The sequence below is a fragment of the Globicephala melas genome, chromosome 18, assembly GCF_963455315.2.
Source record: "Globicephala melas chromosome 18, mGloMel1.2, whole genome shotgun sequence".
In the NCBI taxonomy this organism is placed as follows: Eukaryota; Metazoa; Chordata; class Mammalia; order Artiodactyla; family Delphinidae; genus Globicephala; species Globicephala melas.
The window spans coordinates 58,738,356-58,763,925 of record NC_083331.1 but is presented as its reverse complement, the minus strand read 5'-3'; positions in this window follow the sequence as shown (position 1 = coordinate 58,763,925).

Below are 25,570 nucleotides of genomic sequence, written 5' to 3'. Positions count from 1 at the left end.
CTTGTAATAGTCTTTATTTTAAATTCTATTTTGTCTGATGTGAGAATTGCTACTCCAGCTTTCTTTTGGTTTCCATTTGCATGGAATATCTTTTTCCATTCCCTCACCTTCAGTCTGTATGTGTCCCTAGGTCTGAAGTGGGTCTGTTGTAGATAGCATATATGCAGGTGTTGTTTTTATATCCATTCAGCCAGTCTGTGTCTTTTGGTTGCAGCATTTAATCCATTTACATTTAAGGTAATTATTGATATGTGTGTTCCTATTGCCATTTTCTTAATTGTTTTGGGTTTGTTATTGTAGTTCTTTTCGTGTTTCCTGCCTAGAGAAGTTCCTTTAGCATTTGTTGTAAAGCTCGTTTGGTGGTGCTGGATTCTCTTAGCTTTTGCTTGTCTGTAAAGGTTTTAATTTCTCCATCGAATCTGAATGAGATCCTTGCTGGGTAGATTAATCTTGGTTTTAGGTTTTTCCCTTTCATCACTTTCAATATGTCCTGCCACTCCCTTCTGGCTTGTAGAGTTTCTGCTGAAAGATCAGCTGTTAACCTTTTGGGGATTCCCTTGTATATTTTTTGTTGCTTTTCCCATGCTGCTTTTAATATTTTTTCTTTATATTTAATTTTTGATAGTTTGATTAATATGTGACTTGGCATGTTTCTCCTTGGATTTATCCTGTATGGAACTCTCTGCACTTCCTGGACTTGATTGACTCTTTCCTTTCCCATATTAGGGAAGTTTTCAACTATAATCTCTCCAAATATTTTCTCAGTCCCTTTCTTTTTCCCTTCTTCTTCTGGTACCCCTATAATTCGAATGTTGGTGCATTTAATGTTGTCCCAGAGGTCTCTGAGACTGTCCTCAATTCTTTTCATTCTTTTTTCGTTATTCTGTTCTGCAGTAGTTATTTCCACTATTTTATCTTCCAGCACACTTATCCGTTCTTCTGCCTCAGTTATTCTGCTATTGATTCATTCTGGAGAATTTTTAATTTCGTTTATTGTGTTATCATTTTTTGTTTGCTCTCTATTTCTTTTTGGTCCTTATTAAATGTTTCTTGTATTTTCTCCATTCTATTTCCAAGATTTTGGATCAGCTTTACTATCATTACTCTGAATTCTTTTTCAGGTAGACTGCCCATTTCCTCTTCATTTGTTTGGTCTGGTGAGTTTTTACCATACTCCTTCATCTGCTGCATACTTCTCTGTCTTCTCATTTTGTTTAACTTACTGTGTTTGGGTCTCCTTTTCACAGGCTGCAGGTTCGTAGTTCCCGTTGTTTTTGGTGTCTGCCCCCAGTGGGTAAGGTTGGTTCAGTGGGCGTTATGTAGGCTTCCTGCTGGAGGGGACTGGTGCCTGTGTTCTGGTGGATGTGGCTGGATCTAGTCTTTCTGGTGGACAGGACTGTGTCCCATGGTGTGTTTTGGGGTGTCTGTGAACTTATTTTGATTTTAGGCGCCTCTCTGCTAAGGGGTGGGGTTGTGTTACTGTCTTGCTAGTTGTTTGGCATGTGGTGTCCAGCACTGGCGTTTTCTGGTCGGTGAGTGCAGCTGGGTCTTAGCGTTGAGATGGAGATCTCTGGGAGAGCTCTCACTGACTGATATTACGTGGGGCTGGGATGTCTCTGGTGGTCCAGTGTCCTGAACCTGGCTCTCTCACCTCAGAAGCTCAGGCCTGACACCAGGCCGGAGCACCAAGACCCTGTCAACCACACGGCCAGGTACGTGGGGAGTTTCTTGCCTTTTGGGACATCTGACATCTTCTGCCAGTATTCAGTAGGTGTTCAGTAGGAGTTGTTCCACATGTGGGTGTATTTTTGATGTATTTGTGGGGAGGAAGGTGATCTCCACGTCTTACTCTTCCACCATCTTGAAGGTCCTACTGCTTTATTCTTGTATCATATCATCTATATCGCCAAGCATGTACTGTGTAATTTTGAACCATCACTTTCTCTATATTATATCATATCATATTATATTAAACATTGACTTCTTTCCTTTACCTATGTCTACATAGTAAAGAATAGTTTTGAAGGTTCTTTCAGTTTTGCCTTCTTCCTGCAACTGACTTTGAATCTCTGCATTTCAAGCAGATTAGTGTTAATCTAAAATTTATTAAAATCCTTCAGAGATTCTACAACCACCTCTTTTACACAGTGATAACATTTAGTGTTATTTGATATTGTTTGAAACTGCCAGCCTTGACATATCACTGAATTATTCTTTTTTACTGTGCCTTCAGATATAAAAATATTTTCTTATATCATTATCACCTTCATTTCTATACCCTCTAATTAATATTTATTAACAGTGTTATACATTATAATGCCTCATTCATTTCTGCTTTCTTTTACCTTTCTCAAGTCTTCATTCTTCTCGTATTTTTGCTTATTTATGTTTCATTTATTTCCTTTCAAATAATCTGTCTTCTCATATAGAAAGTTGGTTGCTCCCTTCTACCATCATTAATTTTGTTTATAATGTACTAACTTTGCTCAATACTGTAAGACAAAAGCATTTCTTTCACATGGCTATCAAACAGACTACTTCTTGTAAAGGTCTGTAAAGCTGCTTATGTAAAGTTCTAAAACATAATTCAATTTGAAAAAACAATGTAAAAGAGGAGGCTTTTAAATATATATGTAAAAAAAAGGTATAACAATCATTTTAATTAATTTTTGAATCTAAGATTAAATGCTAATCAATAATGATTTCTTTTTTTTATTTTAGAGCTGATAATATCTAATGAAAGTGATTTACTGTGATATATATTCGTTACAATGTGATAGTCTTTGTTATGGTAAAATGCACAGTGGATTAAGACTCCAGAATCTGAGGCATGTTTCAGTTTCTTCCACTACTCAAATATTTGACTTTGGAAAGTCACCTAATCCCCAAGTCTTCTGCTTCTTCTGTGGCATGAGCAGCAAGGTAGCCTGGATGATGTCTTGGCACCCTACAGAGGCAATGAGACAATGATGCCTGTCAATGCAAATGCATCTTGTATTTGCTTATGGAATCCTTTTGTTACTTGGATTTAAATTTGGGTATCTCCTTTATGCTAGAAACCATAAAATAATGAACTGCCCCTCTGAAGATTCAGAAAGCTAATCAATCTCCTTCCTGACAAGTATAAAACTTCTCTGTGTAATCTATTTCATTGTTTTCAGGCAGTTGTAAAGCTTTCTACTAAGAAATGTTCTCTTTCAGATCCCCATGAAACAGAATTTCTGTATAAGGCTTTGAGATACCAAGGACTTCTCTGATGAAAGGGCAACTGTTTGACATATTGTAAGACTGATTTAAAAATTAAGTAAATCACTCATCTAAAAAAATGGTTTTTACTGGTACAATTGTAGAAGGTTCATTATACAAAGAAGCATATTATCCAGCATCCTACATTATAATTGCTCATATTCCAATGGAGAGAGCCCTCAAATATTTAAGCAAACTTGAAAAATCATACAAGACTTTAGGTAAAAGACAACATGTGGTTATCTAGAGGCCAATTAGTATATAGTCCTGTGAAGATGGATGACCATTTCAGGAAGAGGATATATAGCACAAGGATTGCACAAAAGACTCAAATGAGAACACCAGAAGACATATAAATAGCTTTGCATGTCGAGGGCATGGGGATAAGTAAGAGATATAAAAGGAGATGGAGGAGACGAATCATTAATGACGTTTTGTGTCTTGCTAAAGGTATTGGATTTTATCCTGGGGATTTGAGGTGGGAAAGTGACCCTATCAGGGGTACGTTTGAAAAAGATTATTATATCAGCAGCGTGAAGGATAGATCTGACTGGGATCTGAAGCACGAAGAACCTTTAATAGACAGGAGAGATGCAAAGAGCAGCATAGACAGTGCACATTAGTGAGCCTTCAAAAATGTTTATTGAGTTGAAATGAATTGAAGAAGTTTGTTGGAACTTTTCTTTCTCACGTCTTATTTTTAGAAAATGTCAATAGCAGCTATTCATTGGGTTGCTTCAAAGTTCTTCCGCTGAACCCCAGTGAGGGTGAGATAGTTGAAGTCTGGGTGAGTGACCCATCTCATCACAGATGCTTCAAAAATGTCATCAAACACTCCTCTATAGATGCTCCCATTGTTCGAAATGGTCTTTACAGGTCCTGAGTCTCATGCTTCAGTCTGACGCACAATATAGCATCCTGCTTTTTGCAATGGAATTCATTAGGTATCTTAATTATTCCCTTTGCACTTGGGCAGATGTATGTCAGTGATTGCATCCTCTTTGATTGTTGTAACCGCACTCCTTGGCTATTAACTAGTCTTACAGCTGTGGTTTATTCTTTTTTTTCTGGATCATTTTCAGAAAATTTTGTCAATAAAGTAAATCATTTAGCCGTTCCTTGTCAATAATTTTGAAAGCTAAGATATACCAAAGAGAAAGCTGTCTACCAGTGATTGAAAGCTGATGGCAGCATTTTTATTTTTGGAACATTTCCATGTTTTTATAAATGTGGCATCATAATGCTGGCATACAGATGAAAAGAAATATAACTTTTTTCATTTTACAAATGAGTGGGTTAAGATACAAACGCTTGACTTATGAGAAGTTGGTAAAAGAGCTTAATTCAAAAGGGAAAAGAATATCCTACCACCACATAATAATATTTCAATAACTAGAGTATCTATATTGGTGATGACATTTATTAGTTCAGCTTTAGCAATGGAAAAATATTATTTTCAATACACACACACACACACACACACTCTTTCTCCTTTGTATACCTATATCTTTCCAAGCCTCATATAAAACAATGGCCAACCCAGTAGCAATGGGCACCTTGGCAAACAGACTGTGGTCTCCACTGAAATGAATCAAAGGTCTTCAAAGAAATGGCTAAATCTAGATATAGTGCAAAAAATGTAAAAATTGGTTAAACATTGCCCAAATCAAGGAAGCTATCAAAAAATACCAGGAGCATATCAAAAGGACTCATGTTGAAGTTTGAAGAGGCTTCTGTTATTGGGATGACATAGTTTGAGCAGCCAAACAAGTGGAACCAAATGAAAAAATGATTGAAATTAATAATTAATAAAATGTGATAAGTTAATGAATTGATAATGTCACTCAATAAAAAACTCAGTCATATTTGGTGGATACTAGGAAACCAAAGTGTTCTGAAACTGAGAAGTAAACTCAAGCATTCATCCTAATATTTTTGAACAAACTAAAGTTAAATAATTGATGAAGTTATTTTCTAAATTAAGCATTCCAGCTAATAAAGGGTGAAAAGTATGCTAGAATTGGAATATCATCATATGGCAACCACTAATGAAGTTCTTCACATAGAAAATGATTCTCAATGACTGCCTAAATTATTAGGAAAGAGGCTAAAGAGGATTAGGCTAACTACACTTGAACCCACTGATCAATATTAACAGAAAAAGAGGAAGAAATAAGACTGCATGCAATATTTCTGTGACAGGAAATATTAAATACTTCCTGTGACTCTTATAGTCCAAAATATAAAATTTGAGTTGGATCAGACCAAAACTGTCAGTTTTTTTGAAGTACAGGAAATGGAAGGAAAAATTAAATGGCACCAAGGGATGCAGTATCCAGCGTGTGAGACACGTACAGGACAAATGACCTAGTTTTGTTAGCAATAACGGAACATTTTTTTAATTACAAGAAAACTAAAAGAAGGCATGAAACCTACAGATTAAAATAGTATTCAGAAACCTATTGATCCAATGCAATATGTGGACTTGTTTAGATACTCATACAAACCAACTTAAGAAGAAAAGAAAGAAAGAAAAAATAGGGCAATGTGGTATTAAGGTGTTATTATTAATGTGTTGATGTGATAAATGGTATTGTGGTTATACTTTTTTTTAAAGAATTCTAATCATTTAGAAATATGTATTGAATTATTTGTAGGTGAATCATATGATTTTTGGACACTTGCTTCCATATACTCCAAGGAGGTAAAGATGAAACCAGATTGCTAATGAATTAACTGTTGAAGCTGGCTGCTTGGTAATTGAGAGCTGCTTGTACTGTTTTCTCACTTCTTCATATGCTTTAAAGTTTCCAAAATACAATTTTTAAAAATCTTTTAAATTTTCTTTAAATTACATCTAATCCTTAGTGAAGCAATATTTCACTAAAAATTAATCTAAAATAATTGTTTCTTTCTTTCTGTTGAGAGGAACAAAGAGTAGCAAGAGAAAGCTTATCATCCTGGAGAAGGATTCTCCAGGATGTTAAATGACATGGATTTGGGGTAGCTGGCAAAATGTATCAATATGACTCAAATATTGGGTTGGCCAAAAAGTTTGTTAGGGTTTTCTGTAAGATGTTACTGAAAAATCCGAACAAACTTTTGGCCAACCTAATATATCTTATCTGAAGGCTCTAGGTAACAACACTGGTGCAGAGGCTAATGAATGAAATAAAATAGACTGGGATTAAATGTATAGTTTACTTTGAATACCAATTAATAGGAACTTTGCTCTGGGTTATGATGGAGGAGTGTTGAAGCCCACAAGATTTGGATAGCAGAGTTACTGAGGGTACAGATTGGATAACTAGAAATAAGTTAGTCCATCAAGGTCCCATATGACCTCAGTCAAAATTAAAGCAATTTATCTCAATCGGGGAGAAAGATAAGATTAGGTAATTGTCCACAACTGGATCTTTCAAGAGCAAATTGTGGAATAAAATATATATTTAATATCCAAGCTCCAACATTGTTAAGCAGTATGGCTTTGGATTACTTACTTGATTTCTCTGAGGATATTTTTCATCTGTCTATGATAACAAAATTCATACATCATAGTAGAGTTGTACTGGTTAAACAACATATTGCATACCATATTTTAGGTACTCAGTAAATATTCTCAATAGAGAATAATTAGTTGGGAACAAAATAATAGAGAGTTAATTATCTGCTTGTGATGGGGAAAGCAAGAGCAAGGGGAATAAGGGAATACACACAGAAGCCCACTTTTGAGAAATAAGATAACTTGAAGGGAAGGAGTGCTGTGTTACAGGGATAAAATTGGGGCCCAGTTATCACCTTGTGGTTTATGGCAATAAAGAAACAATGTTGGAGCCCAGGAATCCGTAGTGGATAATATACCTTGCATCTCGGCATTTGGACAAGACGCAAAGTCATGAGACTGTTTCTTGGATAAAACTATGATTCTCTACAGTCAGAATGTACGCAGAAACATGAACACAATTAAGCCTGGAGCTGGAAAGATTCTTTTGACCAAGATGTCTGGAGCACATGAGGGAAAACTGAAGAATTGGAGACAAGCCACACTCAGATGTTGCAGTTCTTCTAATGTTGCCTCCAGCCAGTCTCGTTGCTTACTAAATTCATCAGCATTTATCCTGTAAAGGGTGCTGGTTTCTCCTACTGCCTTGAAAGAATATCTTCTGTTGGCTGCCAAACTGAAGACTTGTTTACATTAGTGCTCCAACTGAAGTTTATCATAATTAATTTTAACAGCATTATCTGGAATTACAGAACGGTGGAACATTAGAAATATCCACAGATGTTATGCAATAAAAGACTTACGTTATATCAAAGGATCTTTTTTTTTACTTACTTGTAGTTGGTTAACAACTTACGTAGGATCTTTCACTCAAATCTGATCTCTTAATGTGTATCTTGTATTAAATCATTACTATTAATACTTGGGAGGAGTGCCTGTGAGAAATATGTGTGGTTTGCATAATACCTTTTATTTAGAAAATAAAACAAAAGATTTTCCAGGACTTCCCTGGTGGCGCAGTGGTTGGGAGTCCGCCTGCTGATGCAGGGGACGCGTGTTCGTGCCCCGGTCCGGGAGGATCCCACGTGCCGCGGAGCAGCTGGGCCCGTGAGCCATGGCCGCTGAGCCTGCGTGTCCGGAGCCTGTGCTCCGCAACGGGAGAGGCCACAACAGTGAGAGGCCCGCGTACCGCCAAAAAAAAAAAAAAAAAAAAAAAACTTGACAAGTCATGAAGCATAGCTGCTAATAAAGCCTACCCAAGGAAATGGACTAAACAATCTCTAAAATTTTAATAGAGACTTTCACTTGGAAGTTAGCAATCTGAGGATACAGGTGACATGCAAGTACATTTTTTAGTCAGGACTGTGGCCTTATGGTATGTCAGTGGCAATTTCTGGTATCCATTGCTCACTGAAGTGGTGCCAGTTATGTCTCTGACCAGGGCAGCATCCATGGGATCAGGCTGGTATAAAAGCTTTCCATGTGTAGGTGGGATTCCCTGAGAAACAAGTTCTGATATGGAGATAAACCAGCCAAAGGTTACTAGTGAGTGCTTTCAGGTACCATAGTTTTAAAAGAGTGAAGGATGCAGGATTGGAGAGAAGGAGAACTGCCACGAAGTTGAATCAGAACCCTCAGCCTATCCCATGGGATGCTCCGGAGCTGGGATAGCAATTTAGAGTTTTTCCAAATTGAGATAAAGAAGGGGTGGAACAGGCTTTGTATACTTAAAAATCAGTCATTGGATGTGGGTTAGTTGTGAGGTGAGGTGCAGGCTTGGGTGAGGCAGCTACCCTTGGCATAGGGTAATTCCTTGAGATAGATCATCTTTAGCAACCAAGAATGCTAGCATCTTGGTCAGAGAAGGGGCGAACTGAGTGATGCACCATGGTGCCATCTACGCTTATGTGGTTTAGATGTCCTTTCTGGCTGTGTAACCTCCAAACCCAGCTTTCTGGCCTTCCTGGAGATTGTGAGAGTTAAGAGGCTTAATTACATGCCTTTTGCTTTAGTAATTAAAATAGGTATGTTTTATACAAGTAATAGTTCTGACTGATACAACATTTATTTCCTTAAATTATTCTAAATTCTTAGATATTTTCCTGTATTGACTGAAAATTCGAATGTCTCATCATACATGCAGAAGCCTTTCAAGATTTTCTAAGTACTGTTGATGTAAAAATGAGAAATAACAGAAATCAGTCTTTACATGTAAGTTTCTCTCCATCTGTCTTTACATTAGAGCTTGTAAGTGAAGACGAGGTGCCACGGAGACCCTGAGAGCTTGTTCAAAGCACAACACACCTATCAGCTCTACTTATTCTACAACAGGCTCCATCTTTGACCAGAACTAAGAGGAGGTAAGAAAACTAGAGTGAGGCTGCATTAGTCATGTTCTCACAAAAATGAAAGAAGAATGAGATATCCTATGGAAGAACCTGGGATGAAATTACGATACTTGTTTTTGTTTTGCTATTTAGGAGACAAATATAAATTGGGTAGAACTAAGCCAGGATATCTGCACCTATAGGTGAAACTTGGAAAAGAAAAAATTATATATGTATATATATATGTATTAATATTACACACACAGAAGCATTCTAGTTGCTCTCCAAGATTAAAAAAAGTGAATCAGGTAAACTTTTTTAGCTGGAAGTTACTCCATTTTGCTCATTATCTTCTTCAACCCAGTGGCCTGTAGTTCTGAAGTATGGCTGTTAAGATAGCAGAAATCATCTCCAGGCCAGATCAGCACCAGTGTGTGCGAGCCAGGGGAAAAGAAAATAAAGGTAAAATGGTGTTAGAAAAAAACTGAGATGTAGAAGAGTATTCTGGAGAACTTTGAGAGGAATTTGAGTAGTCATTGTAGAGGAAGGATTGGCAGGAATCTGTGGGGTTCCGGAAAACTTATGAAGTGTAGACAGCCCTCCTGATTTTCAAGTGATGTGGGCTGCTGATAGAACTGTTAAGCCTATGAAGGAAATCTATGCAGCCCCTGCTGTTAATCCATCTGCAGAAAGTTTCATATGCCAGTTTTCTTAATTACGTTGGGCAAAGAGGGGCGTCCTTTGAGATGAAGTCCACAGCACAATAAAGGAGGAAACTGTTTTTACTTACTGGGCTGCTACCAAGAAATGTGTTAATTACCGGGATAGGAGAACATTTTGTATATGTGATAAGTGAAATTCTTAACAAGTGAAAAGATTGAAGGTAATCTTTCAAATTTTTATTCAACAAGGAAGACTGCAGCGTACTGAGAATGCTGATTGAACTAACTGTTCTAAGTATATTTATTTGATTTCTACCCCCAATTTACTTAGAATTCTACTCTGCTAAAGTGTGTGATAGACCTTTTTATTCCAGCCTAGAAGGAGCATTTATATTATTTTCAACTAGATTAAAGATATGTTTTATAATTTTGTTATGTAAGAAGTACAAGTATCATTTATGCTTATGCTAGAAATTGAAGAACATTTTGAAATATAGGAGGATTTACACTATCATCTCAAGAAATGTGCAATACCATGGTATCAAATATAAATCTTAATTGCAATCTTTTCATTATTTCTTGTTTTCTTCACACATATTGGCTCCTTGTAGTTTTATAATCTCTTCCATTCTGAAAAATAAGCCTATTTGAAGAGTGTTTATAAAGTTCCTACATCTCTCTAACATTCAGTTGGCACTTTAATAACTTTTAGCCTTTTGTATTATTTTGCTCTGATATTAAATTTCTCCATTGGCTTTTGTAATTACATTTGTCTGCCTTTGTGATTTAAGTAAATATGCAAAGATTTTCTCTTTTGTTGGTATCTTAAACTTTCCCTTTGATAACTCTGAGTGATCTAGTTGATATGTTTGATTTTTCTTTAAAATGCCATTTATAAATTAGCTTACAGAAAGACTAGATTTATAATTTGACCTTTATTATTAATATGCTCACGTCATGTTTTCATAAACACTTGGAGATAAAGAAGTATTCCCTTTAAGTTAAATTTCTTCTATAATTAGAAGACATTTTAATAACTAATAAATATATAACTTATCATAATGCTTTATATTCATTATTAAATATATACATATAAATATATACTGTGTAAAACATATATATGATAAATATAATGTATCCATTATAGATATATAGTGAATTTATATTTATTGATCAATGGATAGAGATATACATAGACAGATACAGGTGGATGTACATATAGGTTTCACGTTTTTCTCTCATGCAGGACTTTGTGTTGTCATCTACACAGTCTCATGCTCATTATACAGAGCCCTAAGAGGCCAATATAATTTGTAAAGCACATACTCAGTTTACCTCTCTGTTCTAGAAACCTAAATTTGACTTTGATATTCTTTTTTTTTATACTTGGTGAGCAGAATGGGCTACAATTTATCTAGAATTAAGCAAAGCTGTATATTTACCTATTCCTCTCTCACATCAAAATCATCAAATTTCAGTTGTTACTTTTCTATTAAAAGGGCCCTTCTTATCTTAATTTTTTTTCCCATCTTGCCTACTCTGCTAACAATACCCTTGGTATTCTTGGACCTGTTTACTTACTTTCTCACTTACATACATGCCTTCTCATAAGCTCTTCTCTGTAAAAACAAAACTCCTTCCCACTAATACAGTACCTACGCACTTGTTTAAAGAGCTATCATACCATTTTCAAAAGGAAATTTTCTAAATACTTTTATTCATTTATGACAAGCTTGTCTGTTTTAATCGTGATGTAATATAATATATTCAATATGATATCATGAATAGTGAACCTCCGGTGCATTATACGTTGAGGAAGAGTAAATGATGTGTGTATGACACAATTCTTAAAAACTCTGTGAATCAAAAATCTTGAGAAATATATGTAAAGCTCTATTAAACAAGATAAAATTTTTTATATACATAAATGATATTGTATATATAAATGATATCTAAACTCAAAGGAAATATGGAAAACACTCAATTGAATAGTTAACTTTGGAAACAAAGTTTGAAAGATGAGTTATAGATCGACAGGGAGAAATTATGGAAAATAGAGGTATTTTATCCCATTATCATGCATTTTTAAATATGTATATGTATAGCTCATTCACTTTGTTATAAAGCAGAAACTAACACACCATTGTAAAGCAATTATACTCCAATAAAGATGTTTAAAAAATAAATTAAATACATAAGTGTTTGTTCATCACCTATATGTACAAGGCACTAAGCTAAATGTTCTGTATGGATGGAGGAAAACAATACAGTTATCAGTTGTTAAATTCATACTACCTATCAGATGTGCCCTTTAGAGCTAGGGATTACAAAGATGAAAACATACAACCCCTAAGATTAATGAGCTTATATTCTCATGGGGAAAGAGCAATATATAAATAAATATTTATGTATATAGTGATGCAAAAGTTCCTTAAAATGTTATGGGAACACAAGTTAAAAAACATAATTCTTCCTAGGGAAGGTGAAATGAGTGAATGTATACATGGAAGCTGTTAGCATTTGAGCTGTATCTAGAAAAATGGGATGATTTCCTAAGGAGAGCTAACCAAGTGGTAAATAAAGTTGTTCCAGATAGAGAAATAAACATGAATATTGACACAGAACTTTACAAATGTATGTGGAGTTAGGGAAAGACAATCTAGTCCAGTGTTTCCTCAATCTTCTTTTTATTAACACTCCGTTCCCCACAAGGCGATTTTTTAGAAATTTTTTTCTCAATCACCACCCCACCCCATGAAATTAAACACTTAAGGATGAAAATTTGGATGTGTACATTTAAGCTTCAGAGACCCACAACCAGTGTAATATCTAAGAATAGTTTGCCCACTCAGAATGATTTTATCCCCTTTTGGGAAAATGTCACCCCTTTTTGAGAATTCATGATCTAATCTAATAAGATTTTAAGCAAGTAGGGTTTTTGAAAATAACTCGATGCTGAGGAGACCGGAGAAGTAAGTAGTATCCAGATGTCGTGGAAACTGATGAGTTATTCTGAAGGTTTTGGAACTCCGTGAGTAAGGACTCAGTGGTGTAAAGGGGTGGCATACTCAGGAGACACACTAATTTATTTGAAAATCATAGGTAACTGTGGAGCAAAACGGGGAAAATGCAAAAAAGCAGCATTTTTACCGTATTGTGGTGGAGCAGAATATCAGAGAGAGATTAAATTAATTTTTATGTATAGAAGCATGCTTTAAAATGATTAATCTTGACATTTATGACAATAGTTAACTCACATAGGGTATATATATTTACGTGAAACAGGACACTAATATGGGTTGCCACTTAGTGAAACCCTCCTGGATTCTTCCTCCTTACCAATCTGAAAAAGTCCGCTGGCTGTTTAGGGAACTCAGTTAAATCTTCAGAAACAAAAAATTACACTTTTCTCAAAGTATGTATTTATGAATATTTGCTGGCTTATTCTGTTGTCTTTATTCAGGTTGTAATAATATAATTTAATTGTGGTTTTACCCCACAATGATGAGACTTATTTGCATGTCGATCATTGTACAATTATAAAATATTTCAGATGAAGATTCAACAAATGATAATAAACAACATTTATTTTCTCAACACAGTAGCAATTATTTTCTCATTCTCATTTTTATGATGGCATTATGATAGATTTTGATTTCTAGGCACATTTCCAGACTTTGTCAATCCTAGATATTAGTGAACAACTCATTCCACACGCTTTAGCATATTCTGAAATAACAATCTACTAAAGGTAATAACCTAGACTGCATGTGTTTCATTTTCACTGGACAATTTTAGATTTTAGAATTTCTCAAAGTATAGCAGGTGTACTTAGATCCACCTGGGACAAGATCATACCTGGGGCTAGTTGGTACCCAGTGCTGGAGGCATGGGCTATACAAATAAGCAATGCCAGGGGCTGGATCAATCTGGTATTCTTTACTGTGCAACAATGATGAATACAGATTGTTGCAGTCAGGAGACAGAGCCTCTAATCTTTTTTTTTTTTTTCCTTAGCTTAAAAAACTCAGGATGAATTTTGGTAAGGGATGCAGAGAACAGGGGAGAGAAGCCAGTGGATGTTTTTTTTTGTCTTTATTATCAGATCTCATTACATTCTAACAGTGGGGAGCAATTAGTCACAGAGAAAAATAAATGAGGATGGTAACGACAGTTATAAAGAGTATCAACAATGATTAAAATTATACAGATAGAAGAGCTGTGTGTTTGTATGAGAGAGAGAGAGAATGCCTCTGGGTACAAACCACATTATTACACATATATACATATTTTATGACTAATTATAAACCCCCAATGGAAAAAATAACTAGCATCTACGTTTATTTCATCTGTATTTTTCCTATTTTATAATGGAAGCTTTATTTCTTACATAATTTTACAAGAATTTTTAGTGTTCATAGCAAATTCTTAGTGAAACCTGTCAGTTTGATTTAAATTGGAGTTAATGGAAGTTTTGCATTTGTTACATAAGATAGCAATTGTTATTACAGCAGGTTTCTGTCAAGTATTTATCTTCTAAATTCTGATCATTACTGGTTTACTAGTGGGCATTTATTCAATCAGTGCCACCAATTGAACGTGTTGAAAAGAAATCCCAAAATTACATATCTTAATTTCAAGTTAACTACTACTAAACCTATCAGAGTAAAAGCACATATCATCTATTTTGGTGAATTAATTACAGCAGATGTAGGAACATTGTATTTCTATTTCCTTTGCTCCTCCTTTTCAGTCTAATTTGCCCCTAATGCTTTCTTTCTTTGTTATTCTTCTGTGCCTTCTTGTTGCATTTATCCTTCCTTTGCAACATCCTCTCATCTCTTCAGTATTCACCACTTGGCTTCTTTCCTTTTTCCTTCTCATCATTACATTGTTATTTTGTCCTTATTGTGCATTTTTTATGTCTTGTGTTTTCTTCCACTTCTGTATTACTTTCATTGAACACTCTCCTCTCTTCTTCCTCCTTTCTTCATTCTTTTCTCTAGTAAAATTGGAAGACCTTAGGTCAAGAGAAATGATATTTAAAATTTGCAGTTCCTGCACTTAGCAGAATGTTTGGCACATACATATTGATAAACATTGAATAACATTTATTCTTTCTTGTCACAGTGCTATTTTCTTAATTTGGAGTAGGTTTATTTAAAATCTATCTCAGGTCAGCTCTTGTGCAAGGTAATAAAGATAATACAGGGCTTCCCTGGTGGCGCAGTGGTTGAGAGTCCGCCTGCCGATGCAGGGGACACGGGTTCATGCCCCGGTCCGGGAAGATCCCACATGCCGCGGAGAGGCTGGGCCCATGAGCCATGGCCGCTGAGCCTGCGCGTCTGGAGCCTGTGCTGTGCAACGGGAGAGGCCACAACAGTGAGAGGCCTGCGTACCGCAAAAAAAAAAAAAAAAAAAAAAAAGATAATACAAAGAATTCCACCTGTTCCTTTCCTGTAAGGAATTTTTTAGCATAAAATTATAAAACATGTTTTTTCTAACTAAAAATATGTATATACCTCCACTCTATATCATATCCTTGTAGTTTGATTATGTTTTAGCTGCAAAGTTTAGTCATGAGAATTTTGTGTCTCCCCAATGTAATTGTCCAACTTTTCCCTGAAATTGAATTCACTAAAACAAGTTAGAAACTTGGGTTTCAGTCGGTTTTTCTATCTAAAACATCAACCCCAGTACTAGTTAATTGTGATCCTGTATATACACATTCTGAATTTGTACTTGCTGAGTACCATTACCATCAATCCTGACACTTTGCTCTGTATCGTATACAGATTACTAAAGATTACTAAAGTTTGGGATTTATGTGCCAAATACGATGCCTCCATCCTATAAGGATTCTCAAAGAAAAGCATACAGAGAGAAAGCAAATTTTTTAGGCTGAGAGTAAAACTATATTAGAAAATGTGCTTTAGGGACTTCCCTGGTAGCGCAGTGGTTAAGAATCCACTTGCCAGTGCAGGGGACACAGGTTCGATCCCTGGGCCGGGAAGATCCCACATGCTGCGGAGCAACTAAGCCCATGCACCACAACTACTGAGCCTGCACTTTAGAGCCTGCGAGCCACAGCTACTGAGTCCACGCGCCGCAACTGCTGAAGCCTGCGTGCTCTAGATCCCGCATGTCACAACTACGAGCCTGCGTGCTGTGACTACTGAAGCCTACGTGCCTAGAGCCCGTGCTCTGCAACAAGAGAAGCCACCACAGTGAGAAGCCCGCATACCACGATGAAGACCCAATGCAGCCAAAAATAATAAAATAAAATAAGAAAATGTGCTTTAGTCCAAAGTAGTGTCCTATCTCCTATTGCAAAACCTTTGAACTCACATGTTCAGTTTTACCTAAAGAAGATAGGCATTGCTGGATCTACATAGCCATCTTCAACCCTGGTCCACTTAGTCAATTAAAAAACAGCAACATAACACAAGGAAAGTTGGATATGAACAAGCAAATGGCTACACTTCCTTGATGTGACAAAGCTATACTTTTAACATCTCCAGGGGTCTGTTTTTCTACCAACTCCCCTCCCCACATCTTTCCTTAATGTGCAGTGTAGAGTAGAACAATGGACCTCATTATGGACTTTGACAGGGAGGAAGAAATCTTCTACCCTTCTAGGTTCTTCTTGCTGGTTTAAGAATTAAATTGACATAATGACAGATTAACAGAAGAAAATCAAACTAAAGTTTAACAACATTTATTCATGGGAGAGACCCAGGAAAAGTAACTCACCGAAATGACTGAATCCCTCATATTAAATACCATCTTTAGCTAAAGACAAAAGAGGATTTTAGGGGGTAGTGGTTTGGGACTTCAAAGGGGGAAGAAGGCAATTCACAGGGAGCTGGATAAGCAATTGTTTGGTAAACAAATATTTACTGGGCCATACAGAGACAACAAGACACAGAGTGGACTCTGACCTCTAGGCTTTGCAGAGTTTCCCCCACCAAACCTAGCCCATATTCTTTGCAGATAGCTCTGTTAATAGCCCTTTTCAGGGGACAGGCCCTTTATCTAAACTCTCAGGCAACTAAGGGGGAGTTAAAAAGAAAGACTTTCTCAAGTCTTCTGTTTCTTAAAAAGAATCAGTCTAAATTAATCCTCATGCCAAAGAGACACATTTTGGGATAGTAAATTATTCTCCCCTACTACTTCATTATGATCTTGATAAAAGAAGTCACTCATAAAAATATATTTTCTATTTAAGAGGTTAATTTCTCAGGAGAAGCCCATTTGCTTGGTTTTTATTTGATGGAATTATAAGTATTTATATATGTTATATATTTATATTTATAACATGTATTTTCATATACAAAAGTAATTAGTAATATAAGTATCCTATAAACATGTTGAATTTCTGCTGACTTTGAAGATGCTGTTTCTAATCTTTACGGCCATTTGTGATAGAAGTAAATTTAAGACTAAGTTAAAAATTCTAAAGCACATAGGGCAGAACAAGATTTTCATTCTGCCTCAACCTCTCTTTTCTTGTTTCTGCTTGACTTGGGCAGGAGTAAAGAAATAGACTCCGTGAGCATGATTCATGCAAGCTCTGCTGTCAGTGTGGTCAGCATTACAAAGGGGATGGTTGGTGTGGGGCTTTTGTAGAAGATCTACTTTAAAGAATCTGGAAGTTGCAGTAACACAGGGGGACCTAGTAAAAAACTGCTGCCAGTCCTCCAAGGTGAGACCAAAATGATGATGCTCTCTAAAATGAAGCAGAACAATTACTGTGTATGAGCCAGAAAAATGACCAAGCTCTCAAGGATCTCAAGAGTATAGGGTTTAGGACTCTGGGGAAGGGCAGAGGAGATAAAGAGTAAAGTAGAGAAGATAGAAGGAGATAATGGAAGAACAGACTCTGATAGCCTTAATAGCCATCAAGGCTAGGCAAACAGAATTTAGTGGGCTTCCTACTTTAGCTAAACATGAAACCCTTTCACTCTGGCATGAGCCTGGAAAGATGATACTCATCTGTATCTCCCAGGCCATTGCTAAGTGGGGTAAGCACTGAAATTTAGGATGACTCGTTATTTCAGGCCAGGAGATTCTCTTCCTACATGTGCTAAAAACATGACTGACCCCTGGCTTGAATGGGTAAGTGCATCAGTCTTTGTGAATGAATCCACTAACAGTACTTCCTTAATGGGAACGGTTTGTGCCTCTACAGGTCTTGTCTTTGTCTGTGGTGGTTATTCTCCTTGGGCCTACCTGGTTGGCACTTCTGGGGAAGTTGAAACTCAGTTATATGGTCACCTAGTAAGCCACTTGACTTAGGGTCACTCCTTCAGTGGGGTTTTTCTTTGAATGGTTTTGCGTCTTGGGGAATATAGCAATGAAATGCACTCCAAACAGTAGAAATTATACTACTTAGAACAGTAATCCCCCTGGTGCATTGTATTCTCTCAAAAGTTTTAACTGCATGTTCACAACCGCTGACCAGCAGGGAAAGCTGCTGCAATCACCCTAAGACTAGAACATCAGAAAAGAAGTAAGGAGAATGCTTCAGGGGACAGGGGAAGGCTTCAACCCATTCGGGAAACATACGTGCAACAGCAAGCATATATTACTGATAACCCATGCTAAGTGGAAGTTGAAGTCCAGCTGCAGATGTTCAAGGGTCCAGAAAGAGGAGGTCTGAGGCCCCTAGGGACAAAAATGGTTTTTCTTAAATGCACTGTTGGGGGAGTGAAGGAATGTAAAAAGAGATAAATGGCAATTGCCGGGGAGCTGGGAAGAACCAAGTGGCCATCTTAGGTTTCTTATAGCCTGACTGTTTGTTAAATTTACAGCCATTGTTTACCCATTTTAGTTTCTCTGATTTAGGAGCAGACTGTTGCCATGTTACAAGGATATCAGAATGGCAAAAGTCTGGCAGTAAGGGGGTCATTTTTGCAGAAGCAGAATGGACTTCATTCATTAGACTTCACACCACATATGCCACAATTTTGATAGAATCTGTTGCCACTGACTTTGTATCAAAGTCAGCTAGGGCATTTCCCTCACGCTCAGTTTCACTCCTTTTAGTGTGAGCTTCAATTATTATGAGAGACAAAATTTTATGCCAGGACATATCAGACTTGTAGGAATTTCACACAATTTCTAGAACACATATAACACACACCTATACAGATACAACATAGGAAGGCTTAATGTTACTTCTTATTTGACAATGCTTCCCATGTAATTTAATGTATCAACTAAGCCTAATTAGTTTAACAAATCTTTTAGAATGTTCCAGGGGCCCTCTGGAAAAATTCTAAAGTTTCTTCCAAGTCAAAAAGAAAAAAAACACTTTATTTTTAGTTGATTTTGGGAAGTTTGTCAAAGATATCAAAAGGTTTGGACACTTGACTAAATAAGATCACAGATCAATATGAAATAATATTTAATTGTCTATTTAGCAGATGAAAGAAAATTAAGTTCCAGTTTTACATGACTACACTATTGATATTAAAGCTTAATTTTATTGATATTAAGTCTTAATTTTAATAATCCTTATAATAACAATTCCATTTTAGCCAGCTTGATTACACAGGGTAAAGATCCTTTCTTTTTCTTTTCAATGTTTTGTATACTTTTAGTTTGAAGTGTCCTTCATAACCCGAAGTTCTAATTTAGACAAAATTAGTCTCATTTTCCTTAACACAATGCATCTTGATTCCTCATACCTTTCCTTAGACAAAAACACATCCTGCTTTCCTTGCATACAAAGATGTTTCCTTTTATGTTTTTAGTAGCTTTAATTACATTAGAACTCTTAACCCTTAGAAACTGTAATTTCTAGTGAAAATTTAAGAGCTAAACAATTGTGAACTGTTTCTTACATTAACATTCTTTAGATTGACAAGATTATAAATACTTTTATAATTTCTAAAAAATGTGCTTTCTCATAGAAAATTTCTCAGCATGGCACTGAACATCTTACACATCTTATCTATAATAAGAAGCCAAAAGTAGAAAAACCTATATTCATTGATGTTTCAGTTTTTTGTTTTTCTTATTTGAAAATACTCTATTCAACAGATTTCCATCATTTAACTTGACTTAACAAAACTCTAAGCTTTCAAGTTACCAAAAAATACTTTGGAAGATATTTTTAACTGTGTGTACCATAAAATATAATTGTTGCTAAAAAAGTTTATCTATAAACTTTTATCACAGTTACATCTATTTAAGTCATTTTCTCCCAACAATTACATAGGAAAACTTCTTCATACCGAGTTAATTTTTTGCTGACAAATTTGTAAGACTAGGCAGAATAAAAGTATTATATTTAATGCTCATAACTCTAAAGACATGTCTGTTTTAATTAAACCAACCAACAAACTAGCTTTTATTTACTAAAGATTATTTTAGATCACATGAACCTGAAAGAACCATTTGGGTTAGTTTCTCTATTCCTGATGAGATTTAGAATAGCCAATCTTTATAAGTTCTTGACCCTCAACCCAATTAAATAGAACTCTTTTACAAATTAATTTTGGTAATACCATCTGAAGGTAGGAGAATACCGCACATCTGCGACATACATACGTATCATACAGACAGACACATAGACACAGAGATCTTATAATTACGAATATTTGTAGAGAAGATTTGTAAGACTTATTAGCCCGATTTCCAAGTACCTCCTGTTTTTTCTTTTTCCTTCTGATGAAAAATATTTCCATTTCAAAGAATGGCTTTTAGGTCCTAGAAAAGCTGGGGGTAGAAAACCTACCTCACAAAGGGATCCAGGATTTCTCCAGGATGGACTTTTGGGGGGGCATATTTTCAGGACAATTCTGTTTCTAATATCCCAATACTACAAGTATTTTGAGACAATAGGGGATGTTTTTGGATTGGCAAAAAGGACTGACTCACCTATCCACCTATTGTTGAATGTGTCTTTTTCTCTGGGTACGTTTAGTTTAGGGGAGAAGGCCTGAAAAAATTCCTACCAGGCTTTGGGTATCAGCTATGATCAGAGTTCAGTCAGACCCTGGTGGCTTCCATTTTATTTTCTGCCCTTTTTATCCACTAATCTCAGGAGGTAATTCATTTATAAAACTTTTGTGGCTTTAAGAAATTCTTAAACTGTGACCCATAGATTGGCCTTTGACCTAGAAGTGAAAGATTTCTGAAGAGGATTGCCTGTAGCCTTGGGTGGTCTAATTTTAAAATGTGTAGTATCCAAGTAAAGGAGGATAGAGGGGAGCGGTAGAAGTTATATCAGTCTTACAGGTCAGTCTTACAGGTCAGTCTTACAGTCTTCTGTTTTAGGCACATTTTCTCTCTTTAATTTTTTATTACTCTTTTGTAATGAATTTTGCAATGGAACTATTTTGAAATTTCATAGTAGGTTTGAAATTTGGAGGTTTCTGCATAATCCTTATCTCTATGTGCACTTTCTAAATGATTTTAGCTATTTGGAACGTTCCCAATAATGGCCATTGTAATTCAGGATTGTTGTTAGTAAAACTTTGCCATTTTGCTCAATATCTGTAGCTTCCAGGACCACAGCTCTTAAACATAAAATAAGCAGGTGTGCCAGAAGGTGGCACACTCAACTCTTTGGATATAAAGATTCCCCCTTTCTTTTAGCTAGGACTTTGGATTTCTCAGAGCCACACTAATCAATTTCTGGGTACTTCTGAAATTCTCATTAGCAGCTAGCCTTTATTTAATATCAACCTGAAGCCTCCCACTGGACCCAGTCCAGATCAAATTGGACCCAGTCTGATCCAGGACCCAGTGTAGCTCTTAAATCAGACCCAGTCCAACTCTGGCTGCTAAGCACCAATTCCCATGGAACTTTGACCATCAGTCAAATAGTTGAACCATCAGTCCTCGAAGAATGGGGACTGTGGACCAATTCCACACAAATGAAGAACTGCAGCTGCCACCAGCAATTCCCACCGTGGAATATGGGGAAAGACTCCAGACCAATGGGCAATCACAGACTCAACCGTCAACAGTTACCAACATGGAATCCAGGGACAGAGCTAAGGGCTGGGGTTTTTCACCTAGGGCATTGCTGTCTAAAAAGATAGGGGGCTTGGCTCTGGGCAGAATCGTCTGCCAGCTCAAGCTGATCTGCCCCCATAAAGGAAAGCCAGTTAGATGGGGAGCTCTAATACAAAAAGAGCAGAGCCTAACCAAGAGGAACTCACCAACGACCCTCAGAAATGTCGAGAAAGACAGTGAACTCAAAAGTGTTCGCAGGGTGCCATGCTTGTATTCCTTGTTATCCCCTAATGCCATTGGAAGTTCAGCTAAGGAAATTTGAAGATCTAATTGGCTTTACTAGTCAATTCATGAATTAGACAGCCTCCCATCTAGCAACCAGAAGGGCACTCTGAAGGGCTGCAGAAAATGAAAGATTTTTATAGGGAGAAGGGTGGCACAAGGGAGCTATTAGCAAAATGCAAGAAGGGATTATTTTTAGGCCAGCACATCTTCTTTTGGTGAATGGGGAGAAGGGAATAGCAGGGGTCTTACCATACAGATTGCTTTTTCTTCCTCTGGGGCATGGAGACAGATTACCGCATGGTTGTTGACCAGAAATTTTCAGACTAGCTGACTAGAGTTACATTTCTGGTGAAGGTTGAAATTGCAGTTAGGTTAAATCTATGCTTGGTGAGCTTTAGCACAAGTGATGCCATTTTGGGCCTTTGGTTTTTCTCTTTAACAAAATAAAGAAGGTAATTTCTAAAATCATCATCCTAGTGCCAGCCTTAGAATTTTCAATGTAAATATGCATCATTTTACAGAATAATACATTTCTGAAAAGCCATGTATATTTTTACAGTCTAAGAAATTGGATCACATATTAAATGTATTTAAGAGAGGTGTTACTGTAATTCCAAAGTGAAATATTTTGCAAGGTGAAGAATTTTATTTTTAAGTAAATATTTATATCCTAACATTTTTGAAAGTTAATTTTCATGTACCAAATCTGCTTTAAAAGAGAAACAGACTTCAAACCCTAGACCTTGATTTCCAATAAACTACTCTATTTCCCTTTTAAATGTGAAATGAAGGCTGAAGTACAGAAAATGTATTCATATTTGCAATGTCCCTAATTCTGTTAGTTGCCTCACCACATACATTTATCTCTTCCTTTTTACACTATCACATAAAATTTATGGTCTTGACGATCTAAACCAACCACATTTACAAAAATAGGATATTGAGGAGAGAGGAGAAAATAATACATTTTGGAAGCTGGAAAGCAGATACAGCAGTGGAACTGATAATTTAGGCAAGAGGAGGCCTCAGCCTGACTCTCTTCTCGTCGTTGTAACATGTGAGAAGGAAGCCATTCTGTATGTCAGACACTCAAAAAGCCCAGGTCTGAACACTAGTTCAAAAAGATACATGAACCCTAATGTTCACAGCAGCATTATTTATATAGACACATACACAATGGAATACTACTCAGCCATAAAAAATAATGAAATTTTGCCATTTGTAGCAACATGGATGGACTTAGAGGGTATTATGCTAAGTGAAATAAGTCAGACGAAGACAGATACTGTATGATATCACTTATATGTGGAATCTAAAAATACAACAAACTAGTGAATATAACAAAAAAGAAGTAGACTCACAGATATGGAGAAAAACTAGTGGTTACCATTGTGGGAGGATCAGTAGTATAGGGTTAGGGGATTAAGAGGTACAAACTGTTAGGTATAAAATAAGCTGCAAGGATATATTGTACAACATGGGGAATATAGCCAATATCTTATAGTGACTGTAGATGGAGTGTTACCTTTAAAAATTGTGAATCACTAAATTATACACCTGTAACATATAATACTACCCTATATCAACTCTACTTTAATAAAAAAATCAACAATTCTGAGATGGTTATTTGGGAAAAAGAGAGTTTTAGGAAGTTTGAAATTATTCTTGAAAATGTGGAAGCAATTTAGAATAATAATAGCACAAAAAATAAAATGGCAAATTTGAAGGGAAACTTTACTTCAAAATACCATTCTATTTATATTTATTCACAAATATGTATTGAGAACAAAACAGACAAAATATCTGGGCTCAGAGTGCTTGTTTTAAGATGGGAGGAAAAGAGGTAATAAAAATTATACATAATATAATTTGCAATTAAGTTACTTGAAATAAATGGGATCCATCTTTCTTTTTAGTTCTATGAGTATTTGCTTCATATTTGTTGATGGTCTGTTATTAGATACATACACATTTAGGATTGTTATGCCTTCTTAATGAATTTACCCCTTTTACATTTTGTAGTGTCTCTCTTTATCCCCAGAAATATGCCTTGGTCGGCTACATTAGGTGACTTTTGCTTTGTCTTGCCATGATATATCATTTTTTCAACCGTTTGCTTAACATATCCAGAACAACCTTGTCTTATTTGGTACTGATTCACCCCACTTCTGAGACATGATGCTTCTGAGAATTCTTCCCAGTGCCTTGTATAGTGCAAGGTCTCTTCACTCTAGCTGATGGAAACACAAAACGATTCCCAGCTCTGTGGAAGCTCTAGGAATTGTTGGTCTACTAGGTACCTCATGGTGTGTCTTTCCCTTGTCTTGGGGAGTTTCCACTCACACAGATGCAGACCAGTTCTTGGCAGGACTCAATGGGCGGCCTCAGTACACACCTGGAGCTCTTTTCCCTATGTAACTTCCTCTTGTCAGATAATCTGCCCAGCAATTCCAGCCACCTTTGCCTTCCTGAACTCTGTGCCCTCATCTCCACAGTTCAGCAAGACCTCAGGGTTCTTTCTAGGTTCTCCCTACCTGTGCTGCAGCCTGGCAAACACATGCCGGTAGTGAACTGAAATGTCTTATAATGTATTAAGACACATCTGAGAATAATTGAGAAGTAGAAGAGAATGTTAGAGGCATAGACAAGCTATTATGCTATATAGTGGGCAGTCAGGAAGTGAGATTAACACAGGGAGCATTGAAACTGGTTTAAATATAGTCTTATTTGGTTAAGTTAAATAAGTCAGCTTTTTGAGATTTAGAAATAACGAGACTATTAAAAATGCTATGTCGATCCCCCATCCTGAGTTTCTCTGATGGGTGATTCTTTTTTGGTCAGTCATTAAGTTATCATTTGCTCTCCATCACAGCTTTAACATCAGCTCTACCATACCCCAAATGTGAGCTAGAGAAGCCCTAGGGGTGTAGCCCTTTCATCTGTGAGGTGATTCATGCTAGAAGAAGAGCTGTAAAGTCAGGGAATAAGAAGTTACGTCAGGTACTCTTAGCTACTCTCACATGCATGAAAAATATTTTCACTTGATTGAGATGGTCTGTAAAATTAAAAACTGTTATTCATATGCATTTAGGGGAAAAAGAATTTGTATCTGGTTATGTATAACCAGATATATGTATCTGGTTATATCTGGTATCTGGTATATGTATCTGGTTATGTATATTTTCCCCTTAATAATGTTGGATAATTTAAAAATACTTGCATAATATTTCTCATTTACCAGGCACAGTTTTAAGTGTACTACAAACAGCATTTCCCTTAATCCATACCATTCTTCTTAAATGGCAAGAATCATTATTATCCTTGTTTGTCAAATGAGGATACTGAGGCACAGGAATTTTAATTACATGATCATGATCGTAGGACTGGCCGGTGATGGTTTCAGAATTCAAGTCCAGGCAGTCTGGCTCTAGAGATTCTGGCTGAAACACTTCACAGGCTATAGCTAGAGCAAGATTTGCTATCGATGCTGATTTTATTGGATCTTCTTCTGAACTATTTCTACATTTCTCTGACTTTCTGGATATCCTTATTAATAGAGTTGATTTTCACTATTTGCG